This window comes from Phocoena sinus, chromosome 16, assembly GCF_008692025.1.
Source record: "Phocoena sinus isolate mPhoSin1 chromosome 16, mPhoSin1.pri, whole genome shotgun sequence".
Lineage (NCBI taxonomy): Eukaryota > Metazoa > Chordata > Mammalia > Artiodactyla > Phocoenidae > Phocoena > Phocoena sinus.
In genome coordinates, this window is record NC_045778.1 from 4,501,750 (window position 1) to 4,515,295 (window position 13,546).

Sequence of the window (13,546 nt, forward strand, 5' to 3'; positions counted from 1 at the left end):
ACAGTGATTCAGTTATACATACATATATATGTATATGTATATACATATATATATCCTTCAGATTCTCTTGCATAATGTTGTTTTTGATGAATGATTTCATGTAATGCTCTCTTTTTTATTAGCAGCCTATATATATATATATATATATATATATATAAAAGATTTTGCCCATCATCATTTATGCAAGGATTGCATAATTTGGTGAATTTTGTCTTCCAAGAAGTGTTTTGTCCCTGCAAATGAAATCCATTTCTATGCATGCTTTTATCATAAATTTTAAAATTTTATATATAAGTATGTGTGTTATATCATATATAAATATAGATATGTATATACATATATATATATATATTTTTTTTATACAAAAGAAAGCTTTATCTCAAATTCATTACCAAATACTGTTTCCTTTAAAGAATGATGGAGGGCTTCCCTGGTGGTGCAGTGGTTGAGAGTCTGCCTGCCGATGCAGGGGACACGGGTTTGTGCCCGGTCCGGGAAGATCCCACATGCTGCGGAGCGGCTGGGCCTGTGAGCCATGGCCTCTGGGCCTGCACGTCCAGAGCCTGCGGTCCGCAACGGGAGAGGCCACAACAGTGAGAGGCCTGCGTACCACAAAAAAAAAAAAAGAAAAGAAAAAATAATGATGGAGATTTTTATTTTAAGTATCTTAATGTGTTTTAATTCATAAGTGTTTCAAATCCTTTTGGAAGCAATCACAGCACGAATACTGATTTAATTTTTATTACAGAACGTGAGGTCAGGGGAGTCACAGAGAGGTCATGATATAAACACCACCCTAGCACACTACTCTCTTCCTTCTTGGTTTTGGTAGATTTTACCTGAGTTCAACTTCTCTCTCTCTCTCTCTCTCTCTCTCTTTAAATTTTTTGTAGGTTTTCAGCCCTAACTTTCCTCTCTATTTCTTTATAATAGTGTCTGATTCCATTGTTTCAATTCCTTTTCATAATAATGATGAAAGCTAAATAGAACAAGATTTTTTTAAAATCCTTTTTTGTCTAAAATCCAAATGTCCAATTTGTCCAAAATCCAATCTATGCCAATTTTCTTGACTGCAAGTCATTTGGCCCATGCTTTTCATCATTAAACCACAGTGCATTTTAATTTTGCCCTTGTGTTTAGATTTTTTTCTCTCTAAGCAATCTAAGCAATCCTACTTTTAGGGTGAAGTGGTTCAGTATTTGATGCCCTTTATTTCCAGACTTGGCTGGAGAGCAGAACTTCTGCCCCTCATGCTAGCCTAAGGTGAGAGCCCCTTTCAGTGTCAGTTTTTGTCTTTTACTCAGATCTATTCCCCACTCTGCCCCTGAAAACTACAATTTTGCAGCTGCCATGTCAACAGGCTTCTGACTTAGGTTCAGAGAAAGAGAGGTACTGGCAGAACACAGGTGGATGGGAGGAAGGCAGACGTCAGGGTATCTCTACTCCTCTTCCCCTGACCTCCAGCTGCCAGCAAGGGCCCTCCCTCCGTGGTCCTGGCCTCTGCCTGGGGCCCTTCCTGGATCTATCCCCACCAGCTGGCTCTGCATTTGAGTTCTGAGCACAACTTTTGTATTAGTTTCTTAAAGTTTTGCTAACATAACACCACACAACTGGGTGACTTAAAACAACAGAAATGCGTTGTTTCACAGTTCTGAAGATAGACATCTGAGATCAAGGTGTTGGTCATTAGAGCCATGCTCCCTCTGAGACTCTGCGTAGAATCCTTATTTTTTCCTAGCTTCTGGTGCTAGCCATAATCCTTGGCCTTCCTTTGTTTGCTGTGGCATCATTCCAATTTCTGTCACTGTCAGCATATGGCCTCTTCCTTCTGGGTGTGTCTCTGTGTCTCTCCTCCTCATCTTATGGGAACTCCAGACCCCTCCTCCAATATGACCTCATCTTAACTAATCACATCTGCAATAACCCTGTTTGCAAATAAAATCCCATTCTGAAGCACTGTGGGTTAGGGCTTCAACATATGGTTTTGAGGGGGACACAATTGAATCCATAACACCCTTCTTCCTTTGTGGTGGTAGCCAACTGCTGTTGCTAATTCTATGTTCTTTTACTGCCCCTTGTTGGCCATTTCAGCTCTTCCAGCTCCTTCCTAACTATTTCCCTGTATTAAATTCTTTCCATTGAGCTCCCTGGGTTGGACACTGTGTTCCTGACTAGACCTTGATAGAAGAGGCATGCCTCCTTGTTTGTTCTTTTTTTTTTAATACTCCTATTCTTTGTAGATACTGATTTAAAGAGAAAAAGAAGGTGGTGTCAAGCCTTTCCAGCTAAAGAATCAGAACAGGTATCCCCCCATCCCAAATGAGAACTAAAGGACATCCATTCACTTCAGAAAAATCCTTAGGCAGACTGATGTGGGGCAATAATCATTGTTAACTCTTCTTTTAAAACTCTAAGTGGGTAATGTATCCACCTCAAGTCATAAAAAAGTGTTTAAAAGATACCAATCACTTGGCCTCATCAGATGAGAAATATATAAACAAACCAAAAGAGCAACTTGGACAATTTCTAATTTTCTGTTACATCTCCTACATACTGTTATTTTTTTTCAATGAATTGCTTTTATTTTCACTCAGCACAAATCTTTATTTTCTTACAGTAAAGTTCATGCCTGTGAAAGACAGAGACCCACAGAAGTCAAAACCACTTATGTGGCCACTGAAAGGCCGTGGCCTGGAAACATTGACCTCAGTCTCTCTAGGCACGATAGAGGTGTTCTCTCTGTGGGGTCACTCCACTGCTTTGGCTCCCAGTGGTCAATCAGTGGACTATGCAAACCTTTCTAATATAATGGAGGTAAAAACTTACTCTGACTACATTCATATAACAGTAAAGTCATGGGGTGAAAAAGGGCTCTAGTTTTGTCATTATGAAAGGTGTGCCGACATCAAAAGATAGGACAGAATGTGCAATTTGATCCATTCATTCATTAAGTTGGTCATTGATTCATTCAGCAATAGTTACCCAGTGCCTGTTATGTGTCAGGCCAGCTTCTAAATGACTGTACAGCAGAAAACGAGAAACTCAGAATGTTTGCTCTTACAGAGCTTAAACTCTAGTGAGAGAAAGACAGTTACTAAGTAACAAAGAAAATGACAGGGTGTGACCGCTTTAATAAAATTAAAACAGAGCAGTGTTACGGAGAGAGCTTAGGTTGCTGACTGGGAATTATCCTTGATTTATCTCTTTGTCCTTGAGCAGGACAAGCCTCTTCAAAGAGGTGCCGTTTGCGTTGGATCAGAACGACCAGAGAGAGCCAGCTTTGCAAAAACCTAAGGAAAGGACATTTCAGGCAGAGAAAACATGAAGTGCAAATTCCACAAAGAATAAACTCAAGGAGTTTGAGGAACGTCAGAGGCCTGGACACCTGAGTGTGTTGGGCAGAGGAACATGAGATGAAATCGAAGCAGTAAGCAGGCCAGGTCAAGTAGGGTCTTGTTGGAAATTCAGTTTTATTCAGTCATCGGTGGGAGTTTTCGGAGGGTTTTACAGCATGGAAGAGAAATTATATAATCTTTTCTGTGTGTGGAATAGAATTTAGGGAGGAAAGCATGAAACCAAGGGGACCAGAGGACAGTCCAAGTGAGAGATGTTCCCTGGGCCTGGCGTGGTGGCCATGGCGATGGAGAGAGATGTGGAGCAAAGCAAGGGGCATTTGGGAGGTAGAGTTCACAAGACTGGGCAATAAACTGGGTGATGGGTGTGGGGGACGGACATCAGGATGGCTCCCAGTTACCCCTGCCTCCTGGTGTTCACGCGCTTGTGTATTTGAGCCCTCCCCTTGAGCGTGGGCAGGGCCTGTGACTTGCTTCCAACCGGCAGAACATGGCAACAGTAATGGGATGTCACTTCGAGGATTACTTTACTGCTTCAGTCTTGGTAGCAGACCCTCTAGTGGCCCTCACCCTGGCTGGTTTTGAGAAGGTGAGCTGCCACGTGGAGAGGCCCATGTGGCCAGGAATAACGTCTGGCAGACGGCCAGTAAGGAGCCAAGGCCCTCAGTCCAATAACCCACAGGGAACCGAATCCTGCCAATAGCCACAGGAGAGGGACCTTCCCCAGTTGAGCCTCACATGAGACCCTGGCTGGGCTGACACCTTGACCGCAGCCTGTGCAAGACCCTGAAGCAGAGAAAGCTGTGCCTGCATTCCTGACCTACAGGAGCTCTGAGATAACAAGTGTCCTTCAGTCCACTCAGTTTGTCGTAATATTGTTACACAGCAATGGATAACCAATACATGGGTTGAGGGAAAGAGAGGGGTCAAGTAAGACTTCTAGGCTTAAACGGTTGGATGGAAGGTGGAATGGTTTACTTAAACGGGGATGTTGGGGGAAGAACAGATTCAAGGAGAAATTAGAGTGGAGATTTGAAGGAAGTGGTTGGATGGGTGATTATGGAGCCTAGCAGAGCGTGGTAGTCATCAACCTATAAATGGTGTTTAATCTATCGGTGCGTGTGAAATCAACAGGATAACTACCAGATCTTCCTTTTTCAAGGGAGATCTGGGTTCCTCTCCTTTACTCCTCCCCACTTTGCTGGACTTTATTCTCTTACACAAAGGTTGGGGGCCTCTACTGTCATTGTGCTATTCTTTCCTTTGCCTTGCGTATCCCCGTGTGTGGGTCCTGCCTACTCAGAGTCCCTTACCAAGATTTGTCCCTTGCATTGGACACTTTCATCCTCTCCTCATTTTCTAGCCCAGTCAAAATGTACATTCCTATGTCCATGCCCCCCAGAACACTCCTGCCTAATAGCAAACACAGTCTGAGAGACGATGCTATCTAAGGAAAATGGGTTTGGAGACAGATGTGAATGTACTACTTACTGGCTGTATGAGACATATAACGCCTTCATTTTCTCCTCTGTCGATGATGATAATAATGCCTACATGCCTTCCTCCTAGCGTGGTGGTGAGGTGAAAGGAATAGAGATGGAAAATGCTGAGTACAGCGCATGGCACGTAGCAGGTACAGTAAACGGTACCTATCATTATAATTAACTGACTTCTGCTAAGGTGAAAAAAATCTACTACTGAGCTAACACGACACCTATAGCTCTTGAATTCATGAATTTAAAAGGACCTTCAGGAACTTCGTAACTTCATGACTCCTGTTGAGGTCTGAGTCCTCACATCCAACAGGCTCAAGTAAGGCTGTTTCTGTAATTGCGCTCATCCACACACACACACACACACACACACACACACACACACACACACACACACACCCCAACCCTGCAAGTTCACTCTACATCCGCACCTGGAACCTAGATCTCTCCTCCATCTAAGTTGAGTCCTTCTCCCATGCTCTGGACCTTCTCTTGACTATTTCCTCAATGATATCTTTACATCAATCTTCTCCCTCTTTCGCACGCTGTATTTCTCTCAGTGATCTGGTCTACTTTTATGAGTACTTAAATATGTTCCAGGCACACTTGTCTTAAAAAAAATTCAATCACTCCACGCTCCTCGCGAGACACCCTCATACCTCTCCCATTACCTTCACAATCATGCAGAGTTGTCTGCCCTCTGTCACCTTCGCTTCACCTCATGGACACTGCTGTACTCTGTCTTCTGTACCCACCAGGTCACTGTTAGAGTTTTGTTTCCAACGTCACCAAAGACCTTGTTGGAATTCAGCCCAATACAGCCTTAGGTGTGTGATTGCATCAGTTCCACCCTATCGATAGTGATGCTATCGGCTAGCAATGCCTGGGGCATTGTCCCTTGGTACTGTCCCCCAAGGAGACTAACGGTAGAGCTGAATCTCCTGCATGGGATGCCTTCCACTGTGAGTGAAGGGGGCAGTATTTTGTCCTTACTTTCATCGGTATCCCAGGTATGGGCCAGGCTTCCCTGCCTGCCCTGCTTTTTTCAGTACCATTAACTGAGGGTTACAGAGTCATTTCCCAACATGGGAATCTCAAGTAACATCACCTGGTACCCAAGGACCCACTTCACATTGAAGGAGGTTTGACAATGGGCACATCACCATGGATTCCACTGGTCCTATCACAACTCTATTACCCCAGAAGTTGTCTGCCTGGTGGAATATTGGAATGGGCTCCGAGAGGCTCAGCTAAGGAACCAGCTGGGATGACCTCGGATGGGGTTGGGGCCCCCTCCTCCAAGATGTGGTATACTTTGAACCAACAGCAATCATAAGGTGCTGTGTCCCCAACAGCAAGAATGCTCAGTCCAGAAGTCAAGGAGGATGGGGTCCTATCATCCCTCTCAGGAACTCACTTGCAGACTTTGTGCATATGCTCCCACAATTTTAAGGTCTATTGTATTAGAAATTGTGGCCCCCATAGATGGAATGCTTCCACCAGGCGAAACAGTTAGGGTCCCACTGAACCCAAAGCCAAGCTGTGGCCTGATTAATTTGGACCTTTGTGCTAATAGACCAGAAGAAAAGAAAGCACTTACTTTCTGGTGTGAGTAACTGACTGTGGTTATCATGAAAAGCTAGAGATGCTGACAGATAAAGAAACAGGATGTGCCTGGAGCACAAGAGGTGCACTGGGGTACTTCTTGGGGTTTCCATGTCTGCTGATAACAGTGGCAACGAGAATCTGACACAGGAGCAAGGTAACTGGGGGCTCAGACTCCGCAGGGATCAGGTCTGCGTCCCACTGGACAAGCCAACTTAGACCAGCAAAAGTCTGGAGGGTGAGAAGAATTCAACAGATGGGTGGGAGAAAAGGGGTCGATAAATATTAATTATGACTTCAAGCCCAACCGCTGCCTCGGGCCATTGGCTCATCCCATTAATCTTCTGTTGTAAGTCTTTTGGGGATTGCAACTGGCCCCCAATTTGAAGAACCAGGGACAGAAGAGAATGGAATTATGATGGGATACGAGTGGATCTGAGAGATGCATGGGTGGATTGTAACAGATACCAGTGCCCTTGTTATATGCTTCCATTCTGATGGCTGAAGATATATTCTGGCTACAGCGTCTGCTCTGTCCACATACAGAGAAGGCCTGGAATGATGGAGAATTGACCAGGAACGACCCTCAACCAATAAGGAGTAGGAATTGGGGATAAATATCTCAGTTGTCTCTCTGCTCATTAGGGGAGATTTGGAAACATGACCCACAGAGTCTCTCAGGGTCCCCAGAAGACTGAGAACCAACAACCTACAGCACAGTCATCTTCCAGTACATCCTTTATTGGCTTTCTCCTCTTCTCGCCCTGTTTCCTGCTCCCCCACAGTGGCTCCTGCTGTCACCTCCCAAACAATGCTTGCCTTCACAGCCTTGTCTCAGGGTCAGCTTTTGGGGAAACCCAAACTGGATTAGTTTCCAAAGGCTGATGTAACAAAAACCACAACCTGGGGGCTTGAAACAACAGAAAGCTATTCTCTCTTGGTTCTGGAGAGTTTGAAATCAGTATCCCTGGGCTGAAATCAAGATGCCAGCAGGGTCATGCTCCCTCCAGAAGCTCTCGGGGAGAATCTGTTTCTTGCCTTTTCCAGGTGGGGGCTGCTGGTGTTCCTCTCTCTTAGCTGCGTTACCCCACCCTCTCCATATCACCCTCTCCTCTGTGTCTGTGTGTCATCTCCCTCAGCTGCTCTCTTATAAGGACACCTGCGATGTCCTTTAGGGCCCACTCTAATAATACAGGACAACATCCTCATTTTAAAATCCTTAACGAAATTACATGTGCAAAGATGCTTTTCCCACATAAAGTCCACAGGCATTTATAAGTTCCAGGGATTAGATCTGATATCTTTGGAGGGCTATTATTCTGCCTGACACACAAACAGATGGACAGAGGTAGATATAAAAGTTACACATTGTAGGACTTCCCTGGTGGCGCAGTGGTTAAGAATCCACCTGCCAACACAGGAGACACAGGTTCGAGCCCTGGTCCAGGAAGATCCCACATGCCGCAGAGCAACTAAGCCCGTGTGCCACAACTACTGAGCCTGCGCTCTACAGCCCGTAAGCCACAACTACTGAGCCCACGAGCCACAACTAATGAAGCCCGCGTGCCTAGAGCCTGTGCTCCACAACAAGAGAAGCCACCGCAATGAGAAGCCCACGCACCGCAACGAAGAGTAGCCCCCGCTCACCACAACTAGAGAAAGCCCGTGTGCAGCAACGAAGACCAGCACAGCCAAAAATAAATAAATAAATGTATTTTAAAAATCCCCAAAAGTTATGCATGGTAGCATGGCAGTAGCGAGTTTATATTGGGAGTGGTGGTAGATACATGGGTGCCAGAGTGAACAGGCCTTGTATGTCAGGTCAGGAAGATTGCACTCTATGCTTTGGACACGAGGTTATAGACTGGAGTGTACTGCAGTGATTTTTATTCTCCAAAATTTGTACTTGAGAAAATAGGTTAAGAGAGGTTAAGTACCTTGTCAAAGTTTACCAGATGCACATGTGATGGGGTTGAAGTCTAAACCAGGGTTAATTTGGTTCCAAAGCAATGCTCTATTTTACACACTGCTTACCACAGTGGGCTTCAAGGGGATAAACACGCAAGGTGCTATTTATTATCATGAGTCTGGCTCTAGAACACAGGAAGGATTAGAAGAGAGAAAAATTGGAAGCAGGAAACATACTGAATTGGACCCTTGCTAGGCATCACCTCCACCTGTCTGGCTGCCCCTAGGAAGTGTCTCTGAGCGGTGGGGAAGGGATGGATTGGGAGTTTGGGATTAGCAGATGCAAACTAGTATATACAGGATGGATAAACAACAAGGTCCCACTGTATAGCACAGAGAACTAGATTCAATATCCTGTGATAAATCATAATGGAAAAGAATATGGCAAAGAATGTATATATATGTATAACTGATCACTTTGCTGTATAGCAGAAACTAACACAACATTATAAATCAACTACACTTCAATAAAATAAAAAAATTTAAAACGTGTCTCTGGGGCTTGCCTGGTGGCGCAGTGGTTGAGAGTCCGCCTGCCGATGCAGGGGACACGGGTTCGTGCCCCGGTCTGGGAGGATCCCACATGCCACGGAGCGGCTGGGCCCGTGAGCCATGACCGCTGAGCCTGCGCGTCCGGAGCCTGTGCTCCGCAACGGGAGAGGCCACAGCAGTGAGAGGCCCGCGTACCGCAAAAAAAAAAAAAAAAAGAAAAAAGAAAGAAAACCCGTCTCTGAAAGAGAGTCGATGTGCATATGTACACTGCTACACTTGTTATAAATGATTCTTATATAGATTCTATTAAAGGTAATCTGTGGGCTTCCCTGGTGGCGCAGTGGTTGAGAGTCCGCCTGCCGATGCAGGGGACGCGGGTTCGTGCCCCGGTCTGGGAAGATCCCACATGCCGCCGAGCGGCTGGGCCCGTGAGCCATGGCCGCTGAGCCTGCGCGTCCGGAGCCTGTGCTCCGTAACGGGAGAGGCCACAGCAGTGAGAGGCCCGCGTACCGCAAAAAAAAAAAAAAAAAAAAAAAAAAAAAAAAAAAAAGGTAATCTGTAAAAAGAGACAAAACACAACTTTAGGAGCACCTTCAGACATTTTTATTAACATTATGCTTTAATGCTGGATGTTTAATGTTCCAGTCACTCATTCACATTTTATAAGTAGAGATTTAAGAGATTTACACTAAATATGCAGAAAATAATTTTTTTTCTCTGCAGGTGGTTGCTTTAGCAAGAAGCAAGCTACTTTTTTTTTGTTTGTGAGAGGGTATGTATGTGTTTTTATATGATATATATTATGTAAAATGTATTCAATATCTTATATAATATATAAAGTATGATCTTGTATATAGTTTACAATATTGTATATGTATATATGATACATAATTATTTGTGATATATACATAGAATACATACAGCGATAACTCTTTTTCTTCAACGACAAGACTATTTGCACAGAAATATCCCTGTTTGTAAAAGTCAGACTTCTAGTAAACACTTCTCTACTGGGAGAAAAATCCTGGGTCTAGAAGTAAGCAAAAAGTTACCGCATGTCTGAAATGGTTTACAAAAAGCCACGCTCTCTTTTCTTTAGCCCTCAGTCTCAACGGCCATTATCTACAGTATATGCTTTTGTACTATGCTTAGCTACGTGGTTTCCCATCCTGCAGAAAATTAGGAGTGGAAAGTTCAAAGAGAACAAAGGGTGCTGGCAGCTGTAAACAAAGAGCGGAAAACTGCTTGATGTGACCAAAGGAACCAAGGAATGAAAAGAGCCTAGGCCATTATTACCACCCAGAGAGTAGGATATGTTGCCATGATGCTCTGTATAAACACGTGGTTGGTTACGTGGAGGGTCCCCCATTTACCAAACCAGAGAAAGGAATGTGTGTTTGAATGCAATTTACATCAACACGGTTAAATCATTAAAGCTCTTATTTTTGGATAGCAAGGTTTAATTAGTTATAAAATTCTTTGATGGGAAATAGCTTATTTCATGAAACTGAAGAATAAAAGAGCTTATGCCATATAATGTTTTTTTATCTGCGATGGTAGTGGAGTGGGTGAAAAGGGTTAGCTGCCCACACGTGTCCACCACCCCACACCTCTCCCCCACCAAAGCCTTTTAAGTGACAGGAAAAAGAAGTCTTTTAAAGACTAAATCCGTGACAGCACTGAGAGACCTAGGGGGTGACACGGCAGGGTCCTGAAATTGTGGGGAATTCCTAAAAGATAGAAAGCAGATGGATTAAATTGTCAAGAATTGGGGAAACCACAGCCCAACATATGCATAGAAAAAAAACTACTAGGAAGATAAGAGCAGATGTTGAGAAACCCCAAGCTCAGTGTCAACAATTAGAGCAGAGGGTCCTTCCACGATTGTCAGTGTAATTAAAGAACTACTTTCTGGTCAGTTACAGCTACATCCTCCTCCGTGGAAAAGCAAACACAGGTCAGCTACCCCAGGGCACTGATTCATCTAGTTCTTACTCACTGGGTATAAATGGACAAGAAAGAACACCAGACACTGGGGAAAACCATTAAAATAAAAAACAAGGGAAAGACAGAACCTTGACCCCAGAGAAAGTTCATGAAAGGGAAATGAACTTCTGAGCATTAAAATTAACGTGGTCAGAGAGATTCTGATGTTGCACAATTAACAAGAATATGCTTCTAGGAAAAAGAAGCAAAGAACAAGTAAGAGTTCTTGGGATTCTTAAATTACAAAAGCAAAAGATTTAATGGAAGGAGCAAATGGAAGAATGAACACAATAATGGACAAATTAATGATCTAAAACAGAGGTTGGCAAACTTCTGTAAACGGTCAGACTGAGAAAAGAGTTAAGAGTTAAAAGTTGAGTTAAAAGAGTTAAAAAAAAGTTTAAAAGAATTAAAAGTTAAGAGTTGAAAGAGTTTTAAAAAGTTGAAACTCATTTCAAGAGTTTCAACATATCTGGGACATCCCTGGTGGTGCAGTGGTTAAGACTCCGTGCTCCCAATGCAGGGGGCTCAGGTTGGATGCTGGTCAGGGAACTAGATCCCACATGCATGCCGCAACTAAGAGTTCTCATGCCACAACTAAGACCCAACGTAACCAAATAAATAAATTAAAAAATTTTTTAAAAGAGCTCAAACATATCTAATAAGAATTCCATAAACAGAGAAGATTGGAGGAAAATATAAAGAAAAATAAATGAAAATTTATCATAGCTGAAGAAAGACAGATTTTCACATTGGAAGGGCCACTAGTACCATGTAGGAGAAATGTAACTTGACAAGATATATCTTGATATGTATTTATGAAGCCTCAGAGCTATAGAATAGAAATTTCTAAAAGCTTGTAGACATGCAAGCACTCAGAAACAAACCTGCTCTAGAGTTAAGATTTGTTCAAGTATGATTTCCAGCAAAATGAAAACTCAACCTAAGTAAGAACCTATGTAAAATACAGGCTAAATAGAAGTAAGCAAAGATCCCAGTAAAACGTATAAAGTGAAATATATAGTAATTAATAAAGTTTACAAACCTAAAACTAAATTCTTAAGTGATATGGCATACAAAATAATGAGAGAGAAGGGAGAAATAATAGTATGCTAAGAGTTTGCCCTTTTGGTAAAGAAGGAGATAAAAATTAATTTAGAAGTTTGTAAATTAGTATATGTTTAAATGGGCATGCTAAAAATGTAGGAATAGTCACAAACCCAATGGAAAATAGACGGAATAACTTCTGAACCTACTACAGGAAAAAAAAAAAAGGACCAAAATTTAACTGTCTAACAAAAGTAGGAAAAGGGAAATAAAATAAATAAGAAATCATGGTACAAAGACTAATATAAAATAAGATGACATATTAAAAATTACAATAATTGTAAATAGGTTAAATGTCAAACATTTTCAAATTGTGTATGTGTGTTAAGCATTGAAAATTTCTGAGAAGATTGAATGGACTATTTTATAGAGATTACCTTTGGAAGTCAGAGGGCATAGGAGTGAAAGGTAGGGGTTAAAAGTTGACAGGGACTTTTGATTGTTTTAGCTTTACACATGGGGACCTTGGTCATCAATTTTATAATTTTTTTTAAAAATTGAGGAATGTTAGAATATATACGTTGGATAGGTTTATAAACAGTTTATTTCTCTCCACCTCTCTCTACCTCCACCCTCTCTATCTCCTGCATATTCCTTTAGCTTAGGCAAATATAGAGTTCTTTCTGCTTCATCTCTGGTTAATTTACCATTTTCACCCATAAATTGAAGTTAGTATGATAACTGCTTGGAGTATGTTTTAAAGATAATTTTTTAAATTATCAATTACTGCTATCACAAATATACTCACATTAATTGTGGTATATTATTATTAATATAATATTTATTATAATTTTATTTAATAGTTATTTAATAATACTATTTAAATATTATTTATTAAAAATATCTAAAATTTAAAATGAAAACATTTTAAGTGACAGGAAAATAATTTTAAAGTTAAAATATGTTAAAATATTATTTACTTAATATTTTATAATCAATAATATTAATTAAATATTTATTTAATAATAATAAATATTATTGAATATTTATTTCATTTTATTTAATATTTTTAATTTAAAATATTAAAATTAAAATATTTTTAGAAAGGGAAAAGAAACCCTCTCTAATTTCATCATCCAGAAATAACCAAAATAGAAAATTCTTCTGTTTTTTTTTTTTTTAAAGTATGCTGAAATTCTAATTACAAAGACTAGGTAGCAACATTGGAGAACAGTTTTAGCACAGAAAAATAATGAAAATGTGTATAATTAGAATTATTGCTATGTTAAAATATGTATAAGCATGAATAAAAACTAGAAGAGAAGACAGAGGAAAAAAAGACATGATAGATTAGTGGGAATATGGAAGAATATTTCTTTCTCTGTTAATTCAATATTTAATGCAAAATAGAAAATTCTTAAATTGACATTTGAAAAGCCAGTTATCGTACTACCTGAAGAAATTTCCACCCTAGCACCTAAATCTGCCTCTCTCTAGCCCTGGCCACACCAAGGTGACCTGGGAGTGTCCTTGGCTGGAATAATTAAGGTTGGATGCCTGGGACAGGCTGATAGTGGTTCCCAAAGCTATGTCCACATCCTA